Below are 18,584 nucleotides of genomic sequence, written 5' to 3'. Positions count from 1 at the left end.
ATAAGTCCCAGAAATATTTTTGCCTTGATATTTCCCCAACTTTCTAGTGCTGAGTCCAGAGCCAGGCCCATAGTAGGTGTTAGCAGGTTTTCTAATGAAAGAGAAATAGATGGCTGGGATCCTAAAACTCTGAGTCCTCCACCATCTGCCTTCCATCTTTGCAGGTCTTCCAGGAGGAAAGCAGATGGGACCCACCAGGATAATTAACACTCTATTACTAACAGGGGTTTTGGCCTAAACTTTTATGTAGCTTCCTATGGAGGAAACGAGTTGCACTGTGCATTGTCTCTGAGGACCCTGTTACCCAAACTAGAAGCTGGGGAGAGGGACAGCTGACAGTTCATTCACTTTCAGCCTCTTGACATTTCACTCAACGGGTCTCATCACTCAGCAGCTGAAAAGGTACCTTTCCCCAAGCGGCTGACAACACTATCTTCCTATTACAAAAAAAAAAAGAGACAGTCCAAAGGAGGATTTCCCAAAGTGAGATTCCACACAAAAGCAAAAGCATTTTTAGTCTGGGCTCTGTGGCTGATGCCTGTAATCCCAGCACTTTGGAGGCCAAGGTAGGGAGACCGACTGAGGCCAGGAGTTTGAGACCAGGCTGGCCGACGTAACAAAACCTCATCTCTATTAAAAATACAAAAAATTAGCTGGGCATCGTGTGCATGCCTGTAGTTCCAGCTACTCAGGAGGCTGAGGCGTGAGAATCACTTGAACCCTGGGAGGTGGAATTTGCAGTGAGCCGAGATCCAGCCACTGCACTCCAGCCTGGGCAAGAGAGTGAGACTGTTACAAAAAAAATTTTTTTTAGTGATTTTTTTACTCTTTTCTGTGAATGCTTCAATCTTCACTCACCTGACTCAATTTTAAAATCTTTGACTTCCACCTGAACCTTTGTCAATGTGGAGTAGGTAGTTGGGCCAAGAGTTTGGGCATGTCAAACTCTTCATTTGCAAAGAGTAGAATATGCGTCTCACACATGATTTGCATAATCCATGAGAAAAAGCAGAATCTGTGTCTCTGCATCTCCTCCCTGTATCTCAAGTTCCTATCAGTACTAATAAATCCTTTCCATGTACAGTGTCTGAGGTGGCCTAGCCAAGCTGAGGTTATCCTTCCAATGATCACAGTCAGTATTAGCTCCTTCTTGGAATGATTTAAATCTTTTTTTTCTTTTTTTTTTTTTTTTTTGAGATAGACTCTCTCTCTGTCGCCCAGGCTGGAGTGCAGTGGGGCAATCTCCGCTCACAGCAACCTTCACCTCCCAGATTCAAGCAAGTCTCCCGGCCTCAGCCTCCTGAGTAGCTGGGATTGCAGACACCTGCCGCCAAGCCCGGCTAATTTTTTTGTATTTTTTTAGTAGAAATGGAGTTTCGCCATGTTGGCCAGGCTGGTCTTGAACTCCTGACATCAGGTGATCTGCCCGCCTTGGCCTGCCAAAGTGTTGGGATTACAGGCGTGAGCCACTGCACCTATTAGACCATTCTAATCTCGGTGACTGGCCAGTTTACTTAAATCTTGGTTGTACTGGGGGATTCCTAATAAGAATTACTTTTGACAAACTCTTATATTAACATTGTTGTTAATCATCAGACATCTTACAGTGTATCTAAATTATTGTATTATTATAGAATGGGAGTCCTTCTCGTGGTCTAAGATATGTTTGTCGTAAGACTCAGAATCCCCCATCCGCCAGTTTTGCATAAGAGCACTGCAGGAGATGTATGAGTGTAGTTCATTGTAAAGCCAAGAAAACCAAGGCAAAAACCTCTGATCCTAAAACAGTGAGGCCCCAGCAGCACAGTCAACTTTATGAGATGTAGGAGCAGCTAAAGACATGTCTGGAATTAAAAAAAAAAAAAAAAAAAAAAAAATCACTTGATCCTTAGGGAGTACAGAGCAACTTACTTATGAGTATATTTGAGAAACTCTAGGGGGATGTTCGGAAGTAGCTGGCAAATTTTTGAACAGTGGATGCAACACCCAAGAAATTAATTTTTTGTTTTTCTTATTGGGAATGTATGTCATCTGGGGAAGAAAAGGTAACAAAACTCACTCCACAAAGAGAAAACCTCACAATTACCAAGTAGAATGCTCTCATTTAAAAAATGATAAACCAGAAACTCTAAGAAAAGGAAAGTCTCGCCGAGCACAGTTGCTCATGCCTGTAATCCCAGCACTTTGAGAGGCCTAAGCGGGAGGATCATCCAAGGTCAGAAGTTTAAGACCAGCCTGGCCCACATAGTGAAACCCTGTCTCTACTAAAAAAACAAAAATTAGCCAGGTGTGGTGGTGGGTGCCTGTAATCCCAGCTACTTGGGAGGCTGAGGCAGGAGAATCGCTTGAACCCAGGAGGTGGAGGTTGCAGTGAGCCAAGATCGTGCCACTGCACTCCAGCCTGGGGGACTGAGCAGGACTCTGTCTCCCTAAAATAAAATAAAATAAAATAAAATAAAATAAAATAAAATAAATAAAAGAAAAAAAAAGAAAGTCTTTTAAAGGTCATCTGATTATATCCCCCACCTATTTTATAGGTGAGAAAACTGGAGCAGGACTGGAGGTTACATGGCTGCATTGCAGGTTGTTTTGGAAGTGTTACCACCTAGATATGGGAGCAATGGTGTCTACTTACAGTGAGTCAAAGGCAACGGCTGCAGTGCCCTGTCAGAGCAAAAGAATAAGACCATTCAGCAATATATGTTTTCATCCTGACTTCAACTATTACGTCATAACTTCAGGATGAAACATTTACTAAATTGACATATCTAAATTCTAAAATTTAAAAAAATACTAAAATGAAAAATCATTTCTGTTTTTATTCAACAAATAATGCAAAACGAAATAGGGAAGTCTTCGATATTCATTCAACAGACATTCAAAAGGTATTTTACAGGAAAAATCATTTTGCTTCCTGCCCTCCTGAGGCTTTCATTCTAATTAGGATGATGAGATTTGTGCAAAAAGAAACTAGAGCACAGTGTAATAAGTGGCAAGTGCTACACAAGGCATAGGGTTAGAGATAATGGATAATTCAATTCTAGCAGAGAGGACTGGGGAAGGCTCCTGAGAGAGGACATTGGATAACAGGTGGAATTTCAATGGTTAAAAATATAAGTAGGAATAAGAATTTATTTTCTGTCAGAAAAAAATTAATACAAAAAGGAAGTTAATAACAACAACAGGGATAAAAACAAGGTACCTTTCATTGAACACCTACATTACATGTATTAGCTAATGAATTCTTCAACGACAGTCTTATGAAGTATTTATTATTATCCCTATTTAACAGATGAGAAAACTGAGGCTCAGGGAGGAAAAATAATTTGCTCAAGAACATACAGTAAGTTAGTAGTTTGACTTCGGCTCTGTTTGATTCCAAAGCCTCAGCTATTTACCTCAAAATATTTATAATAAAATAGAGAAAATACAATTCGTATTCAGGAATCCTTAAGCAGTCAGTATAGCTCTAGTTAGGTGTTACTGTTGGTGTATCAAGGGAAACACAGAGACAGGTTTGATTCTACTGCTAACAGTGAAAGAACTGACTGCTGGGCAAAGGTTCTGCTTATTAATTATTTTTCTGTGATTAAGATCCAAGAAAGAAAACTTAAAAAGGTCAATGCACAATACATTTCCTTTAATAAGTACGTATTTTGAATCACTAAATTAGAGAAAATTGTTTTGAATCATGACATTATGAATTTTAAGCTAATATGGAAGCATGGAAAAGCTTAATACTATTTAAATAGTGTTTTAAAATTAAATATGTGTGAAATCTGGCTTCTGTTTCTCAATGGCCTCCCACAATATCCATCCAAAAAATATTGGAAGCAATTCTATTAGTCTTATTCTTGTGTAATGAGACGTACTTGCCATACATGTACTCAAGGGATCAGAGAGAAGCACTCAACATCCTGTTACTGAAATGATAGTCCACCTTCTGAGAAGAGACCTCAGTTTTGCCTAACAGAGATCCAGCTCTAAAACCATTGAAATGCTAAGCTGAAGCACCCACAGGCAGTACCTCTTCCGTTTTTCATATCTTGACTTCTGTCTCTGCCATTTCCCCTTAATTGAGATGAAAGAACAGATTGCCATCTAGAATCCCTATGTTAAGGTTAATAATTATCCTTTCTGTTTTTGCTGCTGGTGCCATTTAGAGAAAAGTTTTCTGATTGACCAGGATGACTCTTCAAGGGAATCAGTGGCGTTTCCTTATCTGACTGTCAGGAAACAGGCAGACAATGATCTTTCTGGTTTGGTTAAAGAGCAGCATTTCCCAGAGGCTGGCGGTCCCTCCAGCTCTATAGTTGAGTGACTTCTCTGGGGCCCGGGAGCAGAGAAACTCAGTGTTGGGTCCCCTAGTCTTGGCTGCAGGCTGTCCGGCCCTTCCTTGTCAAATAAAGACAGCGTTGGCTCAGGGCAGGGAAGCACCGGGAAGGTATGTGCTCAGATTTGCCTGGATGGCAGCAAAGATGTCTGTGCAAACCACTGGCTGAAGAGGATATTGCTGTTTTGAACAAATCTGGATTTCTGTCTTAAGCAAATATTTTTTGGACTCACTCTCCATCAGAATGAACTGTCGATTGCATCCCACAGTTTTGGCAACTATGGAGTTGCAAAGTGAGCTTTGAAACAGAGACAGAGGCTCTGGCTGCAAACTCCAGCCCTTCCTCGCAGAATAACCTCAGGAAGGCACAACATCCCTGGGTCTCAGTTTCAAGTGAAAAGCTGGTGTAAAATTACCCTGAGTAATTTGGTGGATTAAATATGTGACTGCTTGAGAATCCTTTGACACACAGCAGACATTCATTAAACCTTCCTTGTTTTGAGTGAATGTTGCTCACCCTTAGACATATTTACAGAGGCATATATATGTAATTCCTGGGTCTTTCTTCTTTTATCCAAAAAACAAAGGATTTTACCCCAAATGCCCTCCTGAGCCATAGCTGAGTAGACCTGCACATGAGGTAGGATCTTCTTTTCTTTTTCTTTTTTGGAGCCAAAGCTCCTTTACCAGAAACATTACCATCGATATCAACACCATTATCTGTAAGACATGATTCACAAAACTGGCACAAAGCACATAATCACATTATCACAAAACATGTATTGAGTTGATTTTTGAGGTAGTATTTTCAGATTTTCAGGATAAGGAGAGTCATTTTTTCACTCAAGGGACTTGCAGTGTATGTAAGGAGTCAAGATGTTTCTTCGTTTCTTCGTTCTTGCAATCCGCTCAGAAGTGTCACCACTCAGCATGTCTCAGATGAGCTCTCCTTCTAGTTCCAAGCACTAGCATCCCATGATCCAGCTGCTCCCTTCAATCTGGTGGAGATTGGCTTCAATCTGGCTAAGTTGGGAAAAAAATGCATATATTCTATTAAATCTTAGGCAGTTTGAGAATTAAGGTGGGGGCGGTGGGGAGTGTAAATCAAAGGAGGCTTCTCAGAGTATCTCCTGATACTCTCACAAGGCTGTGTGTGTGACACCTATGCCCCTCCAATTCCCATTACTCCCATTTTTTTTTCCCAGCCTTGGTACTCTTACCCTTCCTCAGAATGGCTGGGTCTATGTCAAGATTCCACTCTTCAGACAGATTTCTTTACCTTACCAGTAGGCACACAGCAGAGACACTTGGGATTTGTTTTTCACCTGAGAAAAAAGCCAATTGGATTAAAGCCTGGGGAAAAACTCATTGAATAAAAGCAATTCAGATCCATTGGTACAAAACTTAAAAGAAAAGATGCCAGACCCTGGGCCTACTTAGTGCTGCCTCCCCCTATACTTTATATTAGTTTTGATCTTCATTTCAGCTTTGAAGCAAAGCTGATGCCGCCTCTGCATTACTGGGTGTAAGGTGACTAAACAGTTATGTTCCAAGCATCAGTTGCTAGGGGAAGCATTAGCTTTATTACAGAGGAATGTGGCCACGTGTATTCTTCTACACAACAAGGGGTTTGTTCAACCTCTCTCACTAAGCAAGGAGTCACTCTTTCCACCACAGGCATTAAAAAATATCCTCCCATAGCCATGACAGAAAGAAGAATTCCAAAGCTGTAGCTGTGAAGGACTGCAATTAAGGAATGAGAGGTGTAGCTCTCTTCCTTCCAGCCAAGGAGCAAAGACTAGAAAACATCTCCTGTGAGCAGTCAAGGCCCCAAGCAAGAAGCTGAGATGGGGAGCAAGCATAGGGCAGGTACCGGGGAATGAGAACTGTGTGGAACACACACAACGATGTTATACTGACTGAGGCTTTTTACCAGTCCCTTGGTGAGTGGGGAACCAGACTATTATCAGAATCCACTGACTGTCCTTTAGAATGTATTTTTTTAGTCCCTCACACTCACCTGGTCCTTCCCACCACAGGACCTTTGCACATATTCTCTGACTGGAACAAACTTCACTCCCCTCTTTGTCTACTTAACTCCTAAACATGCTTTTGTATCTTAAACCTGACTTCTTCAGGAAGCCTTCCCTGCAAGGCATCTCCTAGGGTGTATGCTGAAATCGCTTTTTTTTGAGATAGAGTCTCTCTCTGTCACCCAGGCTGGAATGTAATAGTGCAATCTCGGCTCACTGCAACCTCTGCCTTCTGAGTTCAAGTGATTCTCCCACCTCAGCCTCCCGAGTAGCTGGTATTACCGGCACCTGGCATCATGCCTGGCTAATTTTTGTATTTTTGCCATCATGCCTGGCTAAATCCTGTATAGAGACAGGGTTTCACCATGTTGGACAGGCTGGTCTTGAACTCCTGACCTCAGGTGATCCACCCACCTTGGCCTCCCAAAGTGCTGGGATTACAGGCGTGGGAGCCACCGTGCCTGGCCTGGAAAACACTTTTTGTAGGACCACTGTCAATATAAACATTTTGATTTAAGAACGTATTACACAATTCAAGCAAGAATTGAATGCAGATAATGGAATAATGGGTACAGAAGTGGTTACATATTCCTGTAAATTCTCAGCAGGGCACATGAAAGATCTTTAGGGTGTCTAGGCACCATCTCTTCCTGTTCAGGTTTAGAAATCATCTGTCCATGTTCTTAATTGTCAAAAATGCTGCCCCTGGCTAATTTCATATATCCCATAGTGAGAAAAATTTTGCAACTCACAATGCCGTGGCTCTTCAGAATGTTTGATAGAAACAACACAGATCTTGCTTCTACAGTTCACTGACATCATCGATTCGATGCTGGTGACATCATTGCTCAGGATGCTGGGTCAACCAAAAGCAGCCCATGAGTATGGGCTTTTAGTGACTCTTTCAAAGGTTATTACTTTGTTTTATTGACGATGACTGCAAAGGTTGCCTCCAGGGTATGTGGGAAAATAAGAACAGTATTTTGTTTCCTTCTCATGTTAAATTTACCATTAGGAGTTTTACAGCATAAACATAGAGGAACACATCTTCCAACCATGACCTTTGGAATTCTTCAGGTTGTAATTATATGATCTCTTTCAATAATGACCATATCCCCGGCTTCCACAAATTTCCATCAGGGGAGAATAGGGGAGGGACCATAGTAGAGTAGTCCAGCCACTTAAGCAATGCCTATTAGCATGGCTTATGGTGAGCAATGATATCAACACAATAACTGGGAGCATGGAGGATACCTATTTGAAGGGTGCATTCATGTCACAGAACAAAGGACTTGAGAGCCCTGGGGTAAGTACAGCTACCCCCAATGGATGACTGCCTGATAAGTCACTTGGAGCTTATGGAGGACGTGAGGTGACCATGCTGGGCACCAGTGATGAGGACACACAAGATATTGCACATGCTACATTCTACTCTCTGGTCCTGTAGAATGGGAGGTGGCCACAGTAGGGCGAAAGCTCATGCAAGAGCCCACACACGGGACTCATGCCCAAGGATCTGTAGCAGATCATCAATATCCTCGAGCCCCAAACTTGTCCTAAGTGTAAGAGAGTGAAATTCCTCCAAATTCATTACTTTAGCACCACTCTGGTCGTCCAACGGCCCCTTATGCTGCAGACATCAAGGGGCCAGCCTGGTGCTTCAGCTAGGCTTTGATGTGCTGTCGTTGAACACAAATGATTTCATGGGACATCAACATCAAACGAGGCCACTTTGTGAGCATGATGCACCAAAACAAAAACAGGACCACTCTTTAATCATGTCTAAATGTGATTATATGAAATAAAACATGAACATAAACCTTGTCCAAGAGATGAAATTCCATGCAGCCCTCGCTGTACAGATAGTTTTCCTCACTACTGGCCACATGGCAAGGAATATGGGTGGCCTCTGAGATCTGAGTGGCTCTGATTGACATCCTACAGGGGAATAGGGACCTCCATCTTACAACTGCAAGGAACTAACTGAATTTGGCCAGCAACCTGCATGAGTGTGGAAGTAGATTCTTCCTCAGAGCTTCCAGAAAGAAATGCAGCCTGACTGACAACTTGATTTCAGTCTCATGAGACCCTGAGCAGATAATCTGGTTACACGGTGCTGGGACTTGTGACTTACTAAACTGTAAACTAATACATGAGTGGGTGATGTTTTAAGCCTCTAAGTGTAATTTGTTATAAAGCAATAGGAAACTGATACAGTCACCAAAGCTTATGGTCTTTCTTAAGATTCTTTGCTTTTATTTCTGGTTTTACACTGCATTTAACTGTAGCAACTGGTTAAATATAATTTTTCTAGAATTTTTCTTCCCACAGTGAACTTTATATAAAGTGCACCCTGTATCACTTGAATAGAGTACGATAACAATGTTATCATCAAGTAAGCCCACCTCTGCTCCTCTTCCTCCTACCTTGACATCAGCACCTGCAGTTTCTCACATTCCCATCACTGCCAAGTCGGCATAGACACTCCAGGTTTTATGTTTGGCCTCATATTCATTCACATGTTATCTAATCCTCCTAAGGGTAAAGCCTTCGCTTTTATTTTCACAAAGAGCTGTCTGAGAAGTGTGTGTGTGTGTGTGTGTGTGTGTGTGTGTGTTTGTGTGGTTTCAAACTCTTTGTAGATTAAATTTGTTGAACTTAGATCTCTGAATTAAGAAGTATGTGAAGGGACTTCAAAAATTTCATAGAAAATGAAATTAAAAAATAAAAAACATAAACTTTATTTCTCATGAAAACACAACCTTATAAACTTTATTAGCTCCATCAAATTCAAAACACTTTTGTAAACAATAATACCAGCCATTTAGTCCATCCCCTACAGAACTGAGGGTCCTGGGAATTTACTCGTGTCAATGCAGTCTTTTTTACATTATTAACTGAAGAAAAATGGATGCCCTTTAAAAATTTTATAAGTTTAGGAAACAAAAAGAAGGCAGAAGGAGCCAAATCAGTACTGTAAGGTGGATGCCTGATGATTCACCATAAAAACTCTTGCAAAATGTCCCTAGTTTGATGAGAGAAATAACATTGTTATGGTAGAGAAGGACACTCCAGTGAATATTTTCCGGGCATGTTTCTGCTAAAGCTTTGGATAACTTTCTCCAAGCACTGTCATGATAAGCAGATGTTATCATTCTTTGGCCCTCCAGAAAGTCAACAAGAAAAATGCTTTTTGCATCCCCCAAAACCATTGCCATGACCTTTGCTCTTGACCATACATTTTTGCTGTGACTAGACCACTTCCACCTCTTAGTAGCCTCTGCTTTGATTGTGCTTTGTCTTCAGGATCATACTGGTACAGGCAAGTTTCCTATCCTGTTACAATTCTTTGAAGACATGCTTTAGGATCTTGATTCCACTTATTTGAAATTTCCATTGAAATCTATGCTTCTGTCTGCAGCTGATCTGGTTGCAACAGTCTTGGCACCCATGAAGTGGAAAGCTTGCTCAGCTTTAATTTTTCTGTCAGAATTGCGAAAGCTGAAAAAATTGAGATGTCTATGGTGTTGGCTATGTTTTCTGCAGTTATTGTTATGCCTATTCAATTAGGGCATGAAAAAAGTTAATTTTTTTCTTGTAAATTAATGTGGATGGTCTGCCACTGTGGGCTTCATCTTCAATGTCACCTTATCCCTTCTTAAAATAAGCTATACATTCATAAACTGCTGGTTTCTTTGGGGCATGGTTCCTGGAACTTTTTGTAAATCATCAATTATTTTACCATCCTTTCACCCAAGTTTCATCACAAATTTGATATTTGTTCTTGCTTCAATTTTAGCAGAATTCATGTTGTTCTGATAGAGGTTCTTTTCAAACTTTTCTTTATCAGTGCTTCCAACTAGATTCTTTTTGCACACTCTAACAAATTAGTACAAGTTTATTTTGGTGCAAAAAATTTGAAATCCATGCATTTTTTTTTTTACAATATACATTCTCCATGGATTTTTTGAAGACCCCTCATACTAGATTTTTGTTATTTGAACTTTTGCCTTTTCATAGCATGTTTTTGGTGATCTAGTGAAGTATTCAGAAAACTGGAATAAATAAATTAATGGCATTTTTGATCCAAGACCGTTCAGATATGTAGACGGAATTGCCTGAATTAATGCTTAAAATATTGTAGGAGAGGTATTATTTCTAAGTTTAAATTGGACCAATTTTTTCTTGCTTTGAAATAGGCACAAAACATACCTTTCAAGGTGAATGTTTATAAATGTGTTTGATCAGAAACATGCACAGGAGTGGTTAGGTTGCATAATGTCATGATGAAGTTTAGAGATCTCCTGGTGTCTGCATGTCCCTCAACAAGATGAACATAAGACTTTTCATATTGGCCTGGACATTTCAAGCGTGTGTCCTATCTCTTACTGGAACTAAAGACCAGTGGATGAAAAGCCAAGTTGTCTTTCCTGTTACCCAAACCACACATTTGCAGTAAAAAGAAAAAGAGTAAGTCAATTTCACTTAAGAAAGTCCTTGTTGAAGCAGTAAACATGTTACCATTTAAAATTTTGATACTTGAATACATACCTTTTTAGGTTTCCATTATGACAAAATGGGAAATGTACATAGGCCATTTCTGTTGCACACCAAAGTATGATGGCTATTGCAAGCAATGTGAGATTGTTTCAGTTGCAACCTGAATTAGCCACTTTTCCCAAGAATATCAGGGTTTCTTTGTTTTTTTTTTTTTTGAAAGAGCTACTAACAGATGAGATACAGTTATTCATGTTTGGGTATAGGGCAGACATTTTCTTGAAAATTAATGTCAGACTGTCAGTTCAGGAAAACAATCATCACTCTTTGTTGCTAATGATAAAATTAAAGCTTTCAAGAGAAAATTGAAACTTTGGAAAATGTAATCTGCCATTCTTAATATGACAGTTTCCTAGTACTTAGAAAGTTTCCAGTGAGATTGGTGGTGATATTAATGAATGCCACTTATGATATTGCCTAGTAAAATGTGTTAACATTTGGGAGATCTGCCTAACTCGGGGAACCAGTAGGAGTTTATGAATGAATAAAAGATTCATTCAAAGTGAAAGTTAGAGGCATAGATATATAAAATTTTATTGATATAGTTTGATTCTACATTGCAAGCAACATTTAAAAAATTACCACTTGTCTACTTTTGATATTGTATCAAAGAAGAATATTCACAAATATCTAAAAAGCCAATTTAAATGTTCTCTTTGTTTCCAAAGGCATGTCTGTATAAGGCTGGATTTTCTTCATATACTTTAACCAAAGCAATAAATATCAACAAACTGAGAGCAGAAGACATGAGAATTTAGCTGGATTTTATTAAGCCAGATATTGAAGCAATTTGCAAAAATCTTTGTAAATGCCACTTTTCTTATTAATTGTTTTTGGTTTCCAAAAATACAGCAATTTTTAAAAAATATGTAATTTATGTTACCATGTAATAGTTGTTGTAATTTTAAAATTCATTAGTAACTATTTAAAACTTCTTAGTTTTCATTTTTAAAATAATAACTGATAAATATAACTTGTAAACAAAAGTTGTTTGTAATGATCAACAGTTTTGAAGACTTTAAAGGGACCTGAGGACAAAATATTTGAGAACCACTCCCACAGGGTTTACTCCATTTTAAAAATAAGATACAACCACATACAGAAAAGTGAATAAAATATAGTTATATCATTCAACAATAATACTAAAGTGAACCTCTGCATAATCTCCAATATGGTCAAGAACAACATTACAAGCACCCAGAAAGCTCCATCTGCCTTCCCCAATCACATTCCCCTCTTTCCCATTTTTTATTTTTTCTTAAATACTTTAAAATTTGTTTACACTTATGTATAGCTCCCTATTTGTCAGATACTGCTCTATGTGCTTTAATTTATTTAATCTTCATGTCAACCCTAAGAGGCACTATCATTAACCCATTCCATAATTGAAAAACTTAGGGCTTAGAAAGGTTAAATTAATGGCCCAAAGTCAAGTGGTGAGTTAATATTTAAACCTAGGCAATCTGGTCTAGCATCAAGTTAGCTGGTTACTTTTTTCTGTAATATATTGTCTCTCTCTAAAACTTTAAATTCTTAGCTTGAAGTCCTTAGGGCAAAAGTGGTCTTGGTGCTCTGTTTGTCTCTTTGAGTTTCTGCGTTGGTTTATTAATGCTATCTTGCTAGTTTTCAGTGCTTTTGGAAATATCTTAAAATATGCTTTCAGGAAATTTTAGATGCTTTCAATGACAGGCTTGGTCTGATTACTTCTCTTTCCATGTGACATATTAATATAAGATCCCATTCTGTATTAATATTGAACCCATGGTAATGTAATAAATGTTAAAAGATGTGCTTGGGGTTTGAGGGCTTTGATGATACTCAACATTTTTCTGGGCTTTATAAACAGTGCCTCAACTGGCCAATATCTTTAGGGTCTTCATTTATGTATTCATTATCTATTGCTAAAATAACTTTAAGCATGACGTCATCACAATACCTTTTGTAACTTTCCAAAACCATTATCTGGGCTATAAATTATAGCTCAGTGTCCATAAGTTTATATCTATAATTGCAGTACTTTGTGCTTACTCACAAAGAAATTTATCTGCAATTTTTCTCCATTCATTAGACCAAGTTAAATCTCCTGTACTCCTCATTAATGTGGTGTTTTCACTATTCCAAAGAGTTTAATTCCATCTTTAAACTTCCACATTGCCCTCCTGACTCCTCCATGACATTTACTTATTTATTACATGAAACTAGTTAGAATACTGATCTTCCATGGTGTAAAATCCTTCATCTATTTAAGTGCCCATTCATCCTTACACAAGGCATTTCTCTGTTATTGATAAATCAACCTTTTTCTCTAGTCACCAGAGACTGTAAGGATAGTCACATTGGAAGGCAATTTCCATGCTAGATTTTTGAATAAGCCCTTTTGAAGGACTTTTGGATGTTGAGATTATACTTACTGAGTTCCCCCTTTACCTATGAATTTATTCCCTCTCTTCCTTCCTTTTCCTTCCTTCCTTCCTTACTTTTTCTTCCTTTCTTCCTCCCTCTCTCCCTCCCTCTCCTTCCTTCCTTTCTTCCTTCCTTTCTCTCTCTTCTTTTCTTTTCTTTCTTTCTTTTTTCTTTCTTTCTTTCTCTCTTTCTTTCTTTCTTTCTTTCTTCCTTTCTTCCTTTCTTCCTTTCTTCCTTTCTTCCTTTCTTCCTTTCTTCCTTTCCTCTCTCTCTTTTTTTCTTTCCTTTTTTTTGGAAGAAAAAAAAAGAAAAGAACTCTGTTGCCCAGACTGAAGTGTAATGGCATGATCATGGCTCACTGCAGCCTCAACCTCTCAGACTCAAGTGATTCCCCTGCCTCAGCCTCTGAATAGAGGGCATCACTGCTGATGCCCCACCGAGTCAGAGGCTGGGAATAAGGCATGTACAACCAAGCCTGGCTATTTTACTTTATTTTTTGTAGAGACAGGGTCTTGCTATGCCCAGGCTGGTCTTGAACTCCTGGACTCAAGTGATCCTCCTGCCTCAGCCTCCCAAAGTGTTGGGATTACAGGCATGAGCCACTGCATCTGGCTGAATTGATTTTCTTTCACAAAACTCTGATGTATTTATTGGAAACTTCATTCTTTTCTTTCCATAGATAAGGTTTTTGTAAATATCCAGTGATTTTTATTATCTGTTATAGATACCACTAAAATGGGAGATAGCTTAGCGCTTGCACTGCAGAATGGGCTCCTAAATATATATTGAGAAAGTGTCTTAGACACAGGCACATTCCCTGAAGAGTCAGTGTGTTGTCACAATGATCTCACCGTCGTGAGATACTATGGCTTTTTATTGCTGTTTTCTTTTGTCCACATCTAGATATTATCAAGAAGTGACCTTGTTACCTGTACAGCCACTACTATCTTACCTTTTTTTGAAGGGAACTAGTTTGATCAAAATGTTTTGTTTGTTTCTACATGCATTGAGCAGAAACAGGCAGACGTCAAAAATCATAGCTATCTAGTGACCCTTTAAATGAGGCTTGCATCAAATCATTCTCTTACATGATGCAAGTGCTGCTGAAGCCCTGCTGACTCAGAGGCCACAAATCAAACAGCCCCTAGAATCCTGCCCTTCTCTGGCAGGGTTAGGGCTGAGACTGGGTCCTCAGACCATTTGGAATGACCAGTGATTTCAGCTCTCACTCCCTTCTCATCAGCACAGTTGCAAGTAAGTGAATATTTTTTCTTTTTATATATGATTTTCACTGTGGGTTTCCAACATAGTTACCCTGTTCTGCGTCTCAGACCTACTGATATTGCCAACATCAATGTCTGTAACAGGTCACTTATTTGTAAGTCTAAAGTGTTGGAAAACCATGCTGAGAACAGGTTTTCCACTAACCAGCATTTTCCCAAATATTGTATGTCTCTTAAAGGGAAAGAAAGTAATTATTCCCTCCTCTGCTTAAGGGTAAATGAAAAAAGTCTTTCTCTGAGCAGTCAGAATTTTGTACAGAATATAGGACAGTGTATAGCTCTGCACATAATAGTAACTCATGAATTTTTGTTGGATGAGTCAGTTAAACAGACAATAAAAAATATATCCTCTCAATAAATCCAGACAAATTTTGGAAGTAAAATAGAAGGTACCTGTGATGGTGAATTTTATGTGCCAACTTGCCACGGCCATGGGGTGCCCTGATATTTGTTCAGGCATTATTTTGGATGTGTCTGTGAAGGTGTTTGTGGATGAAACCAACATTTGATTCAGTAGACTGAGTAAAGCTTATTGTCCTCCATATTTTGAGTGGGTCTCATTCAGTTAGTTGAGGGCCTGAACAGGACAGAAGGCTGACATTCCCATGAGTAAGGGGAAACCTGTCCTACCCAACTTCCTTGGGTTGGGATATAATCATGAACAGAATATTGGTAGAAATATGTACATTAGAGGCTATTCTGGTGAGGTTTCAGATAGAAATGAGGAACATGTTATAGGAAACTCAAGGAAAGGTTATCCTTGTTATAAAGTAACAAACTTGGCTGAACTGTGTGTCCTTACATTGTGCGGAAGGTAAAACTTGAGAGCAAGGAAGTTGGTTATATAGCTGAAGAGATTTCTAAGCAAAGTGTTGAAGCAGTGGCTTGGTACCACCTGACTGCTCATAGTAAAATACAAGAAGAGAGAGATAAATTGAAGAAGGAATTGTTAAGCAAACAAACAATAAAATCCCAAACCAACCAACTCACAAAAAACCCAAAAAATATCAGAAATTAAATATTGAGAAAATCCTCAGTCTATCCATATTGCAAAAAAAGATAAAGCATGTTCTAAAGAGAACATCAAAGGTGTGGCTGAACTATCACTTGATAAAGAGCTTATGGCGTATATGAGCAGAAACTCTGCCAGTTTGAACGAAAGGGGATGGAGATGGGACAAAATAAAGGAAGGCTGTCAAGGCTTCTTGGATTCTACAGGGCAGGACCATAGAGGTATTTGGCTGTGAAGATGCACTGTTCTTCAAGAAAAGGGAAGAATGGCCCTGAATGAATTCAGAGATAGGCAGGACTGCCACTCCTGCCACAGGCCCAGGGGGTAAGACTCTTTTCTCCTTGGTTTCAGAGAAAGGGGATCTGGCATAGAGCTATGTGGCCCTCACAGAGTACCTCAGGGGTGGGGCCCTCTCAGACAGTTGTGAGGGCAGGTCCCTCCCAGATAGCTGTAGGGACAGGGTGGCTCTGCAAAGCTGTGGAATGACACTACCATCCCAGGAAGACTGGAAGTTGGGACATTGTATTAGTCAGGGTTATCTAGAGGGACAAAACTAATGGAATATATATTAAATATATTTAATATATATTATATATAAGATATCTTATATATAATATATATTATATATTTAATATATATTATATATAATATATACTTTTATATAATATATACTTATATATATAATATATATTTATATATATAATATATAAATATATATATATTTATATATATATTATATAAATATAAATATATATTATATATATATAAAGGGGAGTATGTTAAGTATTAATTCACACTATCACAAGGTCCTACCATAGGCCATCTGCAGGCTGAGGAGCAAGGAGAGCCAGTCCAAGTTCCAAAACTGAATAACTTGGAGTCTGATTTTCTAGGGCAGGAAGCATCCAACATGGGAGAAAGATGTAGGCTGGGAGGCTAGGCCAGTCTTTCTTTTCACATTTTTCTGGCTGTTTATAGTCTAGCCATGCTGGCAGCTGATTAGACTGTGACCATCCTGATTAAGAGTGGGTCTGCCTTTCCCAGTCCACTGACTCATATGTTAATCTCCTTTGGCAACACCCTCATAGACACACCCAGGATCAATACTTTGTATCCTTCAATCCAATCAAGTTGACACTCAGTATTAACAATCACAGACATCAAGCCAAAGAGGATTATTCTCAAACCTTAAGGTCTAATGGATTTGCCCTCCTCGGTTTTGGATCTTCTTGAGAACATCACCACTTTCTTTCTTCCAATTTCTCTCTTTGAGAATGGGAATGTCTATTCTCACCATTGTATTTTGGAAGCCCATAACTCATTTGGTTTCACAGGTTCACAGCTGCAGGGGAATTTTGCCTCAGAATGAATTATACTGTGATTCACATGTATATCTGATTTTGATGTTTAGATGAGACTTTGAACTTTAAGCTTTAAAGCTGATGGTGGAATGAATTTAGACTTTTAGGGTTGGAATTATTGGAACAAAATGAAAGTATTTTGCATGGAAGAAGAATTTAAAATTTGAGAGGTCAGGGGCAGAATATTATGGACTGAATTTTTGTGTTCCCCCAAATTCACATGTTGAAGGCCTAACCCACAATGTGACTGTATTTGGAGATAGAGCCTGTGAGTAGATGATAAAGGTTAATAGAGATCATGAAGGTGGGGTCCTACTCCAATAGGGCTTGTGCCCTTATGAAAAAGGAAGAGACACCACAGCATGCTCTCTTCTGCCAAGCAAGGACACAGAAAGAAGGTGCCATCTACACGCCAGGAAGAGGGCCCTCAGGAGAAACAGAACTGTCTAGCCCCTTGACTGGGCCTTCTCAGGCTCCAGAACTGTAAGAAATAAATTTCTGTAACTTAAAACACCCAGTATGTGGTATTTTACTGTGGCAACTTGGGCAGACAAAGACAATATGCATCACATTTCTTCTGAGAAGCTCTAAATAGTCTAGAGGTAACAGGAGAGCAAAGCAAATCACTATCTCATGCAGGATTCCTGTAAAGACAGTATTCACTACTCACCTTCAGTAATGCCACTGGTAGACATGATCTGTACATGATATTGACAGTTGAGAGTGTTCTATTAGAATTCTGTTGCATAATTCTTATTCCGGGTTGCTTGGCAAACAAAGCATAACAACCTCAAGGAGGTGAAGGTGAACCGTCCTTTTGCTTCTTGTGATTAACAAAAAAAAAAAAATCAATTTGCCTTTTAAGGGCTCTTTACAGACTGTTTATATGATATAAAATATAATAAGTGCAGCTTAAGCTGTTAAGATAAAGCCTTTAAAATGACACGAGCACTCCATCAAGACAAAGTGATCAGGTGAATTGCAGAACTGGGGAATGGTGAAGGGCTGCGAACTTCCCATCCAGAATACTGTTTAGAAGATGTCCACACTGAATATAGTAAGAAAATTATGCTGCACAAATGTCCTCTGCACATCTTTAATCCCAGTTCAAACAATGTCTTCCATCTAACTTTTCTATAGTTTTAGAGCCTAGGAAATAGGAAGAGAATGTGTCAAGATTTTGGGAGATGAAGGGAAGAAATGACCAAAGGGCTGGAAAATAAAGGAGTAGGATGGCTACAGAAATCAGAATTACTTAAGAAAAACTGTGTGGCTAAAATGTCTTCATTTATACAAAGGCCGAATTAGCAAGATGCTGGACACTCTGTTACTGATTCAAGTTGAATAAAGAAAAGGGAATTGTTGAAGTTGAAGGTTTATGTCAGAAACAAGGGGAAATTATCTTACTAGAAGTAGTAATATTTACCAACAAGATAAATATGTGGTCACCTGAGTCTCCCGGAAAGTATTCCTCTTTTTTTTGTTGTTGTTTCTTTTTGACAGAGGATCTCGCTCTGCCACCCAGGCTACAGTGCAGTGGTGCTATCACAGCTCACTGCAGCCTAGAGCTCCTGGGCTCAAGCCATCCTCCCAGCTCAGTCT

General features: G+C 39.1%; 2 long non-coding RNA genes across 2 annotated transcripts in view; one reads left to right on the top strand and one right to left on the bottom strand.

Annotated features, from left to right (window-relative positions):
- Positions 1-5,093: 5,093 nt before the first annotated feature.
- Positions 5,094-17,730, bottom strand: LOC129060089 (uncharacterized). The gene is made up of 3 exons (XR_008526500.2): positions 17,653-17,730; positions 5,554-5,658; positions 5,094-5,356 (listed from the first exon to the last, which is right to left on the bottom strand). It is a non-coding gene; the product is annotated as an uncharacterized LOC129060089 (long non-coding RNA).
- LOC134761563 (uncharacterized) overlaps positions 13,461-18,584 on the top strand; it is a 106,796-nt gene continuing 101,672 nt past the window's right edge. The window contains exon 1 of the long non-coding RNA XR_010140363.1: positions 13,461-14,580. This is a non-coding gene — a long non-coding RNA (uncharacterized LOC134761563). The remainder of the gene's footprint in view (positions 14,581-18,584) is intronic.

The sequence above is a fragment of the Pongo abelii genome, chromosome 5 (genome assembly GCF_028885655.2).
Source record: "Pongo abelii isolate AG06213 chromosome 5, NHGRI_mPonAbe1-v2.0_pri, whole genome shotgun sequence".
NCBI classification, from domain to species: Eukaryota; Metazoa; Chordata; class Mammalia; order Primates; family Hominidae; genus Pongo; species Pongo abelii.
This window is presented reverse-complemented; position numbering and strand designations above follow the sequence as displayed.